Genomic DNA, 14,330 nt, shown 5'->3' on the forward strand with positions numbered 1-14,330 from the left:
CTGGGATGACATACATTTGAAAGGGTTAGTATTGTGGCTAAAGGATAGAGGTAAAATTTACTGTTGCTTTAAATGGGGCCAAGATTTCTTTCTGAGTTAGTTATTTAAAAATCATTAGTGGAAGCTTTTGCAAACTGAACAAGTGTTTGCTTAATCATTGAGTTTTCAGTGGAGGAACATTTATGAAACATGCATGAGATGTCTGATTCTTGGCAGGAAGAGTCCTGGCTGCTTTTTTTGCTGCAAAGCATCTCAGCAAAACAGGAGTAACAAGCTTTAAACAGATTAATAGTTTATCTGATTTAGTGATCATCTTGCTTTAGGATAGAGTTAAAACCATCAGAATCCCTTCTTGATCTTACTCAGAAAGCATACACTGAGAAGGGAGAAAGCTGCTTTTAGTGCAGATGTGCTATCACTGAAATTAATGCTGTTGGGTGTTAATGTGGTTTACTTTACTTACTGGTTGCTCTAGGATAGCCCTATTTTTGCAAATAAACATCTATATAGCATATATGCATGTATGTGTGATGTTTTATCTTGCAATAGATTTTGAATATAATAAATATAACAAAGGAGGACTTTGAAATCATGCTTTTTTGTGATTTTTTTTTTGTTGTTGCCTGGTTGGTGGGGGTTTTGTTTGTTTTTATATTCACAAATAAGACCTGTTTAAGAAAAAAAATAACCCATGCAGTCTAGAGGGAAATGTCCAGTTCTGACAATCTCAATCTCAATTTTTGTATGGTTTTTTTAGTTGTTAATTGTTCTTTGAATACACTTAAGGTCCTTGTGGTCAAAGAGTTAGAGGGCATGCATTTTTTTGTCAGCTGCTAAATTATCCTTAACTTCCCTCCTTTTTGTGTAGTGCACTATGCAGTTTTAAAAATTTGACACTCTACCAGCAGCTATAAATCTTTATCCCTGTGTTTATTCAATCTGTTATTTGAAAACTCAGTGTTAAACATTTGCACTATGGCAGCTCCAGGATCCAATGCATAGACCTAATGCTAGACTGACCTTTCCAAAAGAGTATACAGTCTGAATAAATAAGATAGAAAGGAGCTGGAGAAAGAGTGCACATTAATCTACAAATACAAAAATAAAAGTGTCAATTTTCTACAACAGAACACAACCATTCTTTTATTGAATTGATTGCTTCACTTTCATTTGCTTTCATTTATTGGGCCTGCCATATGGCCACACTTTTTCTTCACAGCCAGTGATATTATCTTTGCTTTTCTGTGCCAGTGTCCTAGCCCTTGAGGTTGTTTATCCCTGAAAAAAGAGAAGATCAAACTTGTAATCCACTGCAGCAATAGTCTTCCAGACTCAATCAGATTTCTCCTTAATCTCCTTGACAAGCACGAGTGTAGCTTCCTCTGCCTGAAGAAAAGCTTAGAGTTCACCAAATCTCTGGCTCCCAGCATGGATGGTTATAATTCTCACTTTTGAACTCTGACAGCTGAAAACACCAAGTTGGTCCAATTCATTTTAACATCGGAACTGATAAACATTGTAAAATTACCTCAATTCTAAACTCAGCATTGTGGACATAGTGTGAATAAAAAGAATAGGAAAATTAAATTAAATAGATTATACGCAGAGGCAAGTGCAGTGAGGGGAAGGAAGTGGGGGAAAAGAAGAAACGAGTATTTTATTATTTTGTACTTGATTTTAAGCAATTTCTTAATTACCAGACAGCAAAAATCTAGCTGATAGTGTAGATGTTGAAAAGGGTTTCTAGACCTGCAGAGGAATAAAAAGAGGTTTTATTTAAGAAACTGGGACTATGAAGGGCCCTTTTGCATGAAGTTATGCTCAGCATTACCCCTGCACTGTGCTAAGTCCTGTACAAAGCTCATATAGATTTCTTTTTCTGGTGCTGAATTATTTCTTATCTCAAGCAACTCAACCTGTGAGGAAAAACTAAACTATTATATCTAATTGAGTACAAAATGTTTAGGCAATAACCAGAACTTCACTGTTATGTTACAGAGAAACCCAGTTGCTGTTGCAGAAACAGAAAAAACTCCTAGACCTTGAATATGAAGTTGTCAAAAAGTCTGCTGGCTAAGAAAAAGTTCAAAACGTTTCTTCTAGTGTCTGCACCATTTACAAAGTATAAACTGGAGTAGCTGATAAATTGTGGGTAAAGCTTAGAACTATTTGTCAAGGGTCCAACAGACATAGGAAGCTGACTATTTTTCCACTAGCCTTATGCACCTTAAACAGGGTACATAAAACCAAAGTCACTGTAAGACATCCCAAAAATTGTAATTGCATGCTGATAGTCTTTGCCCTTATCCACTGTTGGAGGGGGGAGCTGAGGAGAAAACTGCACGATAAGCAGAGCTGTTGGATACCTGGCCAGGCTCAAGGGCTTGCTTTCCATTTCCAGGGGCTGTCAAGGTGGAGAAAAGTGCGATAAATTTCTGTTCAATGACTCTTTCTCTTTCTGAGAGAAATGGAAAATCTGAAAGCTTCATAGTGAGTTTTTCCTCCTTTAAGTGAAATCCTAAGGAATCATGTATTGAATTCTAATTAAGCAGTGATTTTAGGTGATCTTCTTTCTGATAAACTTAAGTCAATATAAAACTTCAACTTCTGATAATTTATTGCAATATTTTAAAGCACTCCACTTTATACCATGCATAAGGCAAAACAGGAAATAGGGTAATATTAGTACACAAACTTACAAAATTGTCAGAAATGTATTGTTTCAGCTGTGATTCAAACCAAAATACTTAGATACTAAAAATAACTGTGCTCTTTTTAAATAGTAGTTGCACCAAAATGTAACCAATTAATGGAAGTCAATTTATTTAGGAACTCAATAATTTTGTTTATTTTTTTTTTGTTTCCAGAACTTATTGATATTTGTTACTTGAATATATGAGTAACCTGTGAACCATATCTGTCTGGATCAGTTTTTGTGTGTATGCCTTAGCACCACTGAGTTCACTATATGTTTACACAGTGCAGTGTGGCTCAATAAAACATTACGCAGCTTAAAATTTTGAAACTTGTGGATCTACTAAATACCTACAAGGTCAGTCCAATCAGTGAAAGGAATTCACTTTATTAATTTCATGTCTGATATTAGGAATTGCATTTGTGAAAGTGGTGAATGGATCCTGTTAGCATTCACTTTAGAATGCTGTGTAAAAATATGTGCACATATATTGCTGCCAATGAATATACTTTGTATACGACATTTGGGATCCTGGATATGTGCAGTTAGCTCAGGTTCAGGTGAGCCTCACTTCTAGAAACAGATAGAGCAAGTAGAATTTTGTCTGAAGGACTAGGATGACATTAAATAAAACAAGTTGATAGGTCCTTAATAAGAAATATATATATTTTTTTCTAATATTTCATATTTGAGATAATACAACTTTCCATCCTTCTGCATCTTTGTTTTGTCTCAGTGCAATTTCCTTTCAGTGCCAACCACAAGAAATGCCCAGACTGTCCAGATACACTCAGACCTTTCTTTTGATAAGCCTAACACCGATCTAGATGAATGCGAGTGCTCTGAAGGGTCAGCATTAAAGGTTTGGAGGCACTTTAAAGCCCTAAATGGCTCCTGTCTTGTAGTTTAAAGCCAAATAGGAGCAGGCACATCCTTCTGACCTGAAGTAGACTGAGAATGAGTAGGCTAAAAATGGGGTGATGAGCCCAATGGTCTCCAGTATCTTAGATGTACTTACACTATCAAAAGAAATTTAATAATGATATATCCTAAATGGATTTGCTTAACTCTTGTTAGCTGACTTGCACTGAAACATTGGGAATTTTACTTAGCAGCTTGTATTAAAATCAATAGTGAAGTTACAGTTTTCACTTAGTTTTCTGACCAAGTTAAAGTATAGTTCTTTTTCAGTGCAATTTCACCAGTTTGGCTTGTTCTGAGGATATTTTGAATAACCACGTAATTAGGCCAAGATGGACGACTTTTAACTTAAAAGCCCAACTTATATAAAATGAAACCTTTCTCTAGCTGTGAGATGAATGCTTAAAAATTGCTTTAAGAACTGACTATGGTGGACTAGAAATAGAGAAAATTTATCTGCCTAGCAAGAATAAAAAAAAGAAACACTTCACAGTTTTTGAACCCACTTTAACATAGAAAATTACATGTTTTCAGGTTGTCACATTCTGAGGCATGTACTTCTGGGGTAACACATTTTACTGCATTTAGTATGTAAATTGAGCAAAACCAATTTTGTAGTAGTGCTTAACTATAGGAATGATTAGGAAAAAATAAGGTGATTTGGGAAATAATTTAGTCAGTGAGAAGCAAAATGAGTACAAATTGAAATAAATGTCAGAATGAAACTAACTCAGGAGGAAACACTGTTTATAGGCAAACTCCTTTGTTTAGTGACGACTGTGGAGATAAACTGACGGATTTGTGGCAATCCATCTGCACCAATTAGAGCATCTTTTTACCAAAGCTTTTACCAAACTACACAAGCACCCTCGTTAGAAGATGAAAAATTGCAGAAAAATGAAACCTAGAAGCAATGCTTTCTGTTTGTTAGTTTGTTTACTTATTTAAATGACAAATGCAGAAGTGGGGAAGGGAAGCCAGCTACTTGAAATTTAGCTGAGTTATAGAAATATAGGTGGGGAACTTTATTTTGTAATGTGGTTTTTTCTTTGGTTTGTATAACCAGTAACACTGTTCAAGAATATAAAGTATATTGCGTGAAGAGAGAAATAACTCTCAGAGACATGAGATCCAAGTTAATGTATGCAAAACAACATGCCCAGCTTTGCTTATGTGACTAGCCCCTCTGTAACCAAAACGTGTGCCCTTACCTCAATAGGCAAGTTCTTTGCTTGGGTATGGTTCCACAGGATCAAACCCTTGAAGTGTAGCTACTGTGCAGCTTGTTCCAACTACAAATTTCATGTAACCATTTGACAAAGAGTGTCATTTGACAAAGAGTGTCTTTTGCCATGAAGCACAATGTAGCTTGTGAATCCCATCGTTCAGTCCATCAATCCCAGCAGCAAATCAGCAGTGCCCCAAGTATTTGTATTGGTTTGTGGTGAATTACAGGTTAGGGAACAGGGTTATTGAGTATGGAAACATTGAAATGGTTGGAACTCATTCATGCTGTTCACCCAAAACTGTCTTCTCTAACTGCGTATCATTGCACCCTGCACAAGAGACTTTTAGCACTTTATCTGTGTCACACGTTACAGCAATTTTAAAAACTGGTGTCAATGTCTTCCTAGGAAAATTCCAAAAACAAAGGATAAAGGATATATTTGGGTAATAATGTAATGTTCAGGGTTTTTTTTTTTTGCTTCCACATGGTCTGAGCTGTCAAACAAGAGGATTTATTTAGTTTGACTGCAATCTCTTCCAACTATTTTACGTGTGAAATTTGCAGTGCAGTCATTTAGAGGTACAGGAAACTCTGCTGGCTTGAATTGCTTTGTTGTCCCAGAAAAATCAGTCCTCTTAATGCAAGTTGTTGTAGGAGCATTGGAGCTCATGGTGCTTTCATCAGAGAGCAGAGCATCTGAGCAAACAACAGCATAGCAGTCATGGTCTTCTTCTGTGTTTGCATTTTCCTCCTTGCCGTACATATCCCTCTTCCACTGAGGAATCACAACACATTTCCTGTTCTCTGCTTCTGAAGACTTCCAGCTGATAGCTACAGATTTCTCAGGAAGTATCCACAGATGGGCTTTTAGAGAGAGGTGTTAGGGACAAGAGCAGGAAGAGATTAGCAGAACAGAGGATGTACATTTAGGCTGTTTTGATGCTTCCCTTGCTAGCTCTGCACTGGGATCAACATCACTTCATTCCATGTTTCAGTCAGATGTGTGCATCTTGCTGCAGAATTCCCATTGCCTTACATACAAAATCTCTGATTCCAGACTTCCTGGTGGCCATGGTTCCATCTCCTCTCAGTTGTTATAGTAAAGGCTCACGTCTACTTTTCAAGATTTGTACACTGTGGCTCTTCACCCCAATTTGTTCTTTCTGTCATCATTTCCTTTTACCAAAAAAATTAGTACTCTTTCCCCACCAATTTCCCCAATCCCATCTTTATAATCCATTGTAACATTAAGACAAACATTCTTAGAACTAATTCAACAATTTTCATTTTTTCTTCATTATTTTTCTATTTCCTCAAAGTTCAAGATATACGCATGCATGTATATATATATATATATACATATGCACATACAAATATATATGTATGTGTGTATATTTTAGAACTGACCACTACTGTAATACCACAGTAACAAACACTTAAGCAATAGCTTATAAGAGCTCTAAAATACTTGCAATTCATTATAAACAACATGAAACAAAATAACACCCATTTCTATAGCACCAATAGAGTAAACAGTACGACTGTGGGAAATATCTATCATGGCTGACAAGTGACAACAAAAAAGAATATTTGAAGGAAAGACAAATTAAAATTCCTTGAGGAATTATTCTTTATTTTTTGAAAAACTGCCATAGAATTCTGGTGACACACTATGGTAATATTATTATTATGTTTATTTTTATTATATATTATTATTATAAAACAATTTCAATTGTTTTAATGTATTTGGGTCTAACCATTGTAGTCATTAATGTCATTAATTAAATTTTCATAGCTTTGCATGTGGTAGACTCAGTAATCTTGTTAAAATCAATGACAGCAATGTTTCTAAATTCCATCAACTTCTTGGAAGTTTAGTAATTATGTCAGATAGCCTCATCATGACGATGATCATACTGGAACACATTAGGGAGACAATAGTAGCTTCATCGCCAATCTCAGCATTTTGGAGGGAAGAAAGGAAATAAGTCAGAGCTGCAGCATATAGATTAATTTCCTAGTCCTATATAAGTAGAAAGATGTTCCATATATAGTGACATTAAAGCCTTTCTTATATTACACATAAAGAATGTTGTAATGATTTGAAAAAAAATCCTGTTTAGTAGGGCTTTCTTCCCAGAAATTGCTTTACTATCTATTTAGCTCTTAGAAACCATGAAGCACCTATAAGAGTAGTAATAGTAGTAGTAATAATATTAGTAATAGTCAAGCAAACTTGCCACTCAAAAGTTTTCTCCTTTTTTTCTTTAATTCAGTATTTATCTCAAGAGATTTTTTATATCAAACAGAAGGATCAGCCTGACTCTATTAAGACTGCTGTAATGAACTAGGGAGAAGAAGGTGTAGGAAAGGTTACAGTCAGAAGCTCTGCAGTGAGGAAAGGAGATGGAGAATTTGTTTTTGGGAAAATAACATCTTCTTTTCTTTAATACAATTCTCTACTTAGAGAATTTAGACTCTGTTAGAAATTACTTTTATTGTGAATTTGAAAGTACCCCATTGAAATCCACTTATTCCAGGAATACTTTGTTTGCTATAAACTTGTAACAAATATTCACATTTAAATAAAAAACTTCCTAACATTTTTGAACTTTCAAGTGCATGAATAAACACTATACAAGCAAGTTATTTTGTGGGTCTCCTCACTCTTCCAAGAAACGTGAGCCCAAGTTTTCCATCATCTCATGACATGCACCAGGAGCATGTGCTGTGGCTAGCCAGGGTCTAGATGTGTGCTTGTGCAGCCATCTGTCAGATTCCAGCCACAGTCAAAAACTCTCTCCTAAATTCTGCTTAAATTCCTGCCTCCCTTACATCAGAGATGTTGGTTGGGTCTCCTCCTTTCAGTAGACAGGTTTCATGAAGTTTGTAGTTATCTAATAATTGTAGAAACTTAAACCAGTCTTCAGTCTTGTAAAAGTGGGTCAACAGATCTATGTGTTAGTGGAGAAGAGATGAGCTGACATAGAAACAAAGTCTTAATTTGTTTTGTATGAGAATCCTTAATTTTATTTCAGAAGTTGATTAGAAAAAAAACCCCACAATCGTTTACCAAACAGATTTTATTTATTTAGGCACAGTTTAATCAAGCAGGACAGTACTTCTTAAGCCCTGGAAGAATAACAAAATGCTTCTCAGAAGTGGGGAGAGTCTAATAGATTTGGATTTTAAACTAGGAATAGTAATAAGAACATATTGCTGTGTGAAATTTGCTGTACTGGAGAATAGCTTGATATTTCACAGAGTTTCTGTCCCAATGGACCTTTACCTGGAGTCGTTTGTCATTCATTCAGCTTTCAGGGGCTGGTGCAGCATTATACTGCTCATAGTCCATGAGCTGTTGTCCTGGAGACCCCTGGTTCTAATTGAATCATGATGTCATCTGTGAGGCATCAGACCAATATATTTTGAAGTGTTTTGTCAAAGAAAAAGAGTTCCTATGTCAGCAAAATGTTCTTTATTGTATTCTGATGGATCATTGCTACCAAGTGTTCTATTTCATGTCAAAATAGTACTGAAATAATTGATCTTTTGATTGTTTTGATTCCTTTACCAAAATATCAATGTTTAGTCTGTGCCCAAACTACAAATAAACTTTTTTTTTTTTTTTTTTTCTTTTTGGTCATTGTTCAGGGAATTTACTGATTAATTTTTTGTACAAAAGTCTCCTCTCTAAGTACAATATAAAATACTCATCTTTTAGGATGAAGGACTCCAGAATGTCATTCTCAAAGCAGCTCAGAGCTTTTGATCCTTCTAAACTCCTTCTTCTTTACAGAAATAGTGAGAAACTTCAGGAAAAAGTGCAATTTAGATCTGGAATTAGACACCACCTTGGCACAACCTCCTTTCGAGTAATCAGAGAAAGGACTCAACAAACATGTTTGGTAATACCATGATCAGGTAGTTTTTAATTCCCTAGGCCCACTCATAAACTTAGTAAGTGCTGTTGGGTGAAATTCAGTGCTGGATTGAATTTCAAATGGATCTGAAACAGAACCATTGTACTACTTCATGCTTTTCATCAAGTATAGAGGTTGTAGAGATTGTGCAATATAAATGTGAGGTCTGCTTAACAAAAAATAAATAATATAGAAATGCTTCTTTGTATTGAAGCTTCTATGGAAAAATATTATTTTATTAGTCTATAACAGTAGGAAAGAAACAGGTATTTTCAAGCAAGTGCAGAGCTCAATAGCAGTTAAATATGCTGAAATTCCTCAAGGCCATCATCACACCCTGCACAATTTTTAGCTCAGATTCTGTCACCCCACACTGTGTGTGCATGTCCAATCTGACATACACACCATAACAAACCCATCAGCTCTCAAGTTATACTCAAAAAATGTGATGTGCAGACCACATCCACAGCACCATTCTCACCATTATTCTTGCTCTACATTTATCCAAATATGCAGCTACAACTCTTCACTCTTTTTCAGACAGAGGAAAGGTTCATGCCCAGAAGATTTATAATCTGTATAAAATACATGTGAGGGATAAGAAATTACATTTAACAAGGACAGTAATTTATCCTACTGCTCACATTATTATTGACATTTAATATGAATGTTGTCATTGTTTTTTAATACTCAGATGATAAGAAGGCTGTTGTTTTTTTTGTCTTCTACAAGAAATAATTCTACATATACAGGCAAGGAAGGTATTTCACAGACTCAGAGAAATATAGGGCAGCTCTGAGACAAACTAACTCAACAAGCTTATAAGCATTAAAAGCAGGAAAACTTAATAGGAAAAGAAAAACAAAGATGAAAGTAAGAATGAAGAGTTTTACTCAAAGGCTCTCACATATCATCTAAGTGTTAATTAGTGTGAATAGATGTGTGAGCAGTTGCCCTCATTTTCAGTTTTTGTCTGTATGGTATCACATATTTGAGCTTTAACAGAAAATTGTGTTTGAAATCACAGCCATCAAAAATATATCTGGCAAGAGCAAACCTTGGGATTGCATCCAGCATGTGTTTTGAGTGTCAAAGGAACAAACAAGTTAATTAATTTTTGTGGTCCATTCTCCAAACATTCATGTCCAATCACTAGCCTGTGGCTTAATGTGGTATAAACTCCATTCTTTGTCTGAGTGCATTGTGTGATTTTCTTCTTTGCCAAGGTTATTATAGTAGGACAAATACTGTAAAGCCATAAGGATATACAAGGCAAGTCGTAAGTCATATGGGCCAACAAAGCCAAGACTTGGCCTTGCCTTTGTCAGAGGTTGTAAATTTGACAACGTTGACCTACACAAATGGGCACAGCTATTATTTAACTCAAGTACATCTCCTGAACGCTCTGCAGGGGAACACTGGCTAAAGCTGTTCTTTTCTGGCAAAGTTTTTGAAACAAGGCAGCATTGCTATTTTTCTTTTAAAGGTAGTGTAAGGTGCATCCATACTGAAATTCACGTTGAAGCTCGCAGTTGTGCAGACACAAACCCAGAGAAATTTCAATAATTTTAACATTATGATTGTGTTTATTCTGCACCAGTGAATATTCCCAAAATCCTGTTTCTATGCTCCCAAAATCCTGTTTCTAGGCAAAACCATGGGGTATTTTCTGCTGAAAATCTCTAATGGAGGAAAAGGAACTTCAGCAGTCAAATAATGAAAAACCCAAGCAGATATCTTGTTTATTCTTGGTATAATTGGTCCCCTGTAGTGTTGCTAATAAAAAAATGACAGCCAGAAAGCAAGTGAAAAAACAGAACATCCACCCTTTTCTTTGCAGCAGCTTTCAGGAGGCCCTAGGCTTAGATGATGAATGGTTGCTAAGTGAGAAAAGAGATTTTCTTTAAAAGACCAAGTCTTCCTTTAAGCTTTTATCTGATATTCATGCAGAAACACTATGTGCAAGTTATAGACAAAAATATTAATGTAAAGCACTAATACATTTATAGACGAGAGGAAAAAAAATTGGATAAATATGTAAATACCCTGCCACTAATTAAAAAGAGGAATTTACTTTCCCATTGTGTTTCAGGGCTGTTATTATGTGACAAGACTTATTAATTAATACAATGTATCAAACAGTAGGGAATACCAGTAGAATTTAGTCCTACTTGAGAAATAAAACATGTAATTTTATCAAGGCTTCTTATATATATATTTACATAAAGCTATTGAATAAAGGAATTACTAGAAATAAAACTGAATAAGGGCAAAATTTTCATGTTATAATTCTGGAAATAACATAAGAACATTTAAGAGTCTTGGATTGCTTCTGATGGCTTAGAAACCTGGTGTTTGCCTCATTATTCTCTTAAGAAAAAGTTACTGAAATAAGGCTTCACACAAAGAACGATGTTTTCAGAAAACTTGTTATAAGCTTAAAGCATTGTTTAGCAAAATGAAAAATGAGCTGCTTAGACCATATATCCAGCAGACATTGACAAGTCTAATCTTTCTGATTATCTCTTCAATAAATCTTAATTTTAGAAGAAAACTGCCATTTCAAAGTATTCTTTTATAGCTAGCAGAACAATAAAGAGGATGATGGAATTCCTATCCCATAAATCATATTGCAGAACACATATCCAGCTCAAAAACTATGTCTTCAGCAATATTTTTCTGATCCTGTTTCAGATGGATGAATCCTTTAAAGACTTTCTTATATCTTGTAATAATCTAATGGTTTGCCTATGTGTTCAATAATTCCTATCAATACTCATACTTCTCAGACCAGGTCTTTTTTGCCTGAACATTTATGATACCTTGTTTTTATGAAAAAGTCCAGGGCATGACTTAACTGTCTGCTACCTACCATAACTCATGCCAGGAAACCTGTAGATGAGACTATTGCTGCATCTTAAATGCCTTTATTACTGATTTCTTGACATTTTCAGCCCAGGATGAAGACCAGTGTAACCACACTGTTGGAGATATCATTCTTATTTACCTCATTTTGAGGGCAGTTGCCAACGTTATTTCTTCAGCCTCACACATACCACAGTAATGAAGCAGCCTCTTATTTTCTTTCTGCATTAAAAACCACCAAAAGCAAACAAACAAATAATGAAAAATTCATGAAGTAGTTCACACAAAAATACAATCCTTGCAGTACCAGGATTTTTTCAGTATGAATGGGTTCTGGCTGTTTACCTAGTCTGAGTCCTTATCTTACTTGCATCACATATTTGAGCAATTGCAGGTAAAAATTTAAGATTGGAATATCTTTGAAGTAGCTGTATCTTGTGATCATTTAGTAAATAAAAAATCACCCAAATGAATCAAGGTATCTTCACAGCACTAAAAGTGACGCTATGACCAGACCTGGTTACCAAAATGTCAGGCAATGTACTTAAATAGTGCATTTTCCTTCTTTTGTTCCTTGAAATGATTTTAATGCTAATATTCTGCTCTACATTAGACTAGATTTCTGATTGATATTGCCTGGATATCAAGATTGCTTGTATACCTCCTTTCGTTACCTATTATCTAATGGACATTAACCTTACATGGAATTTAAGGGGGAACTGATCCTTTGGAGCAGGACTGATGATGTAAAAAGCATGGTTGTAGTTTAACCGTACTTTTGGATTACTCCAATATTTGTCTAAAATGTATGATTTATTCAATTCTAAGATTTCAGAGTAGAAAGGAAAATTCCTTAGTCATTAGTAGAAATGTGGAAATCACCTTTGGCTTGCATTCAAGTTGACAGGTTAATAAATATTGAAGCTAAAGAAAAAAATAAGAATTCTGATTTAATAAATTTTAAATGGCATAGCATCTTTACACCCAGTTTTTGTCCTGTGCCTTGAGAAATATTGATATGACATACTATGTAGGGTTATTTTGTACTGTCAACTTTTAAAATATACTGGTTTGTGACGTATATGTTTATGACGTATTATGGAAAATATGATAGCTTTGAATTAGAGAATTACTTAAGAATGTAGTTTGATTCTGATGGTACTCCTAGCTTCAATGTTAGCATTTTAGATGTAAAATTATTTTAATAAAAATTATTTTATAAAAGGCACAATTTTGTAACAAATACAGGCATTTTGTAACAAATAAATGCAAGAATCATTTCTATTTAGGCTTAGCTCTAAACTGAAGAGTAAAAGCCAATTATTTTTTTACTAGTAAAAGCATGCTGCATTCATCCTAGCAGCTGATGCACAACCTAAGAAACCCTTAATAATGGAAATGACAATAAATAAATGTCTGCTTGCATACTTAGGAGAGATTGGTAAATCTCAGTGCAAAAACATTCAACTTGGTACTGTACCAGAGAGATTAAACCTTTGAGAAGGTATCTGCAACATCACAATGCTGGTGTTGCGGTTCTTCAAGAGTGCAAACTGTAAGGGAATTTAAAGTGTTCTGGCATCTCCTTTAAATGAGCTTATCTGCATTTTCACATTCTATTTAATGAATATTATTTTTGTGTCATGTCTGTTTATATGCTGTTTGCTTAACCTTTTTATTTGCTTTATAAACATTAAAAAATAAACCACACTTTTCATTTCCTCTCTTTGTCTTCTCTAATACTCTCTCTCTCTCTATTTCTCATCTGTATGGTACCTATGCATACAATTTGCAACTGCTTTTTTCTATACAAACAACTCATTATTGATATAAATGAGCTCAGATTGATTCAGATACAAGAGGGGCTGGAGAGTGATGGCTGATGCAAACAGGAAAGGGGATTAGCATTGTTCTTGCTGCATGATGAATTGCACTACATCATGCATTAAAACAACGAATTGTCCTTCAGGACATCAAAGACATTAGCCAACAACATGATGGCAAATATACAGTCTTTTATCTGATGGAGACAGTATTCCTCACAGAAGATGCTGAGGCTGGAGGAGCATCAGCAGGGTTTTTAGAATCTGGCTGCATGGAGGCAGAGCAGCTGCTTGGACTATGAGACATACTGCCTGAAGTAAACCTTTCACAGTCAGCTCTCTTGCTGGTGTTTTGCTTTTTTTTTTTTTTTTTTTTTTTTTTGAACAGTTGTGTTTTAATGGCCATCATCATCATCATCACTAACTTCCTCAGATGAGGGAAGGTCCAATCAAGTCAGTCAAAGGTGGAGAAAAACCCAGTAATTTTCTAATGCCAGTCTCACAGATGAAGCCCCTTGAACCTCACTGGCAATGTCACAGCACTAGCATGTGCTAGTCCATAAACACTGGGCCTTTGGTTTGTAGACAAAATTTTCTTCTGCTGTGTCAGTTGTCTTATAATAAATAATATTTTCTTCATATGCAAGACAGTATTTAGCAAAATTGACTATGCTACTACAGCAGCTTGCCTTGAAAATATTTTTCTTGGAGTTATTTTATTAAATTTCCTTTTTATGAATATATCACACTGCATGAACGTTGCAAATTACATTTGTATTGATGAATAGCTGATGAGCAAATTTAATTGGCAAAATGCACCTCCAGCACAAATGCATGAACAGAATAAAGCAAACAAAGTCTTTCACCTTTAACTA

The sequence above is a fragment of the Onychostruthus taczanowskii genome, unplaced genomic scaffold, assembly GCF_017590055.1.
Source record: "Onychostruthus taczanowskii isolate IOZ18803 unplaced genomic scaffold, ASM1759005v1 scaffold59, whole genome shotgun sequence".
Lineage (NCBI taxonomy): Eukaryota > Metazoa > Chordata > Aves > Passeriformes > Passeridae > Onychostruthus > Onychostruthus taczanowskii.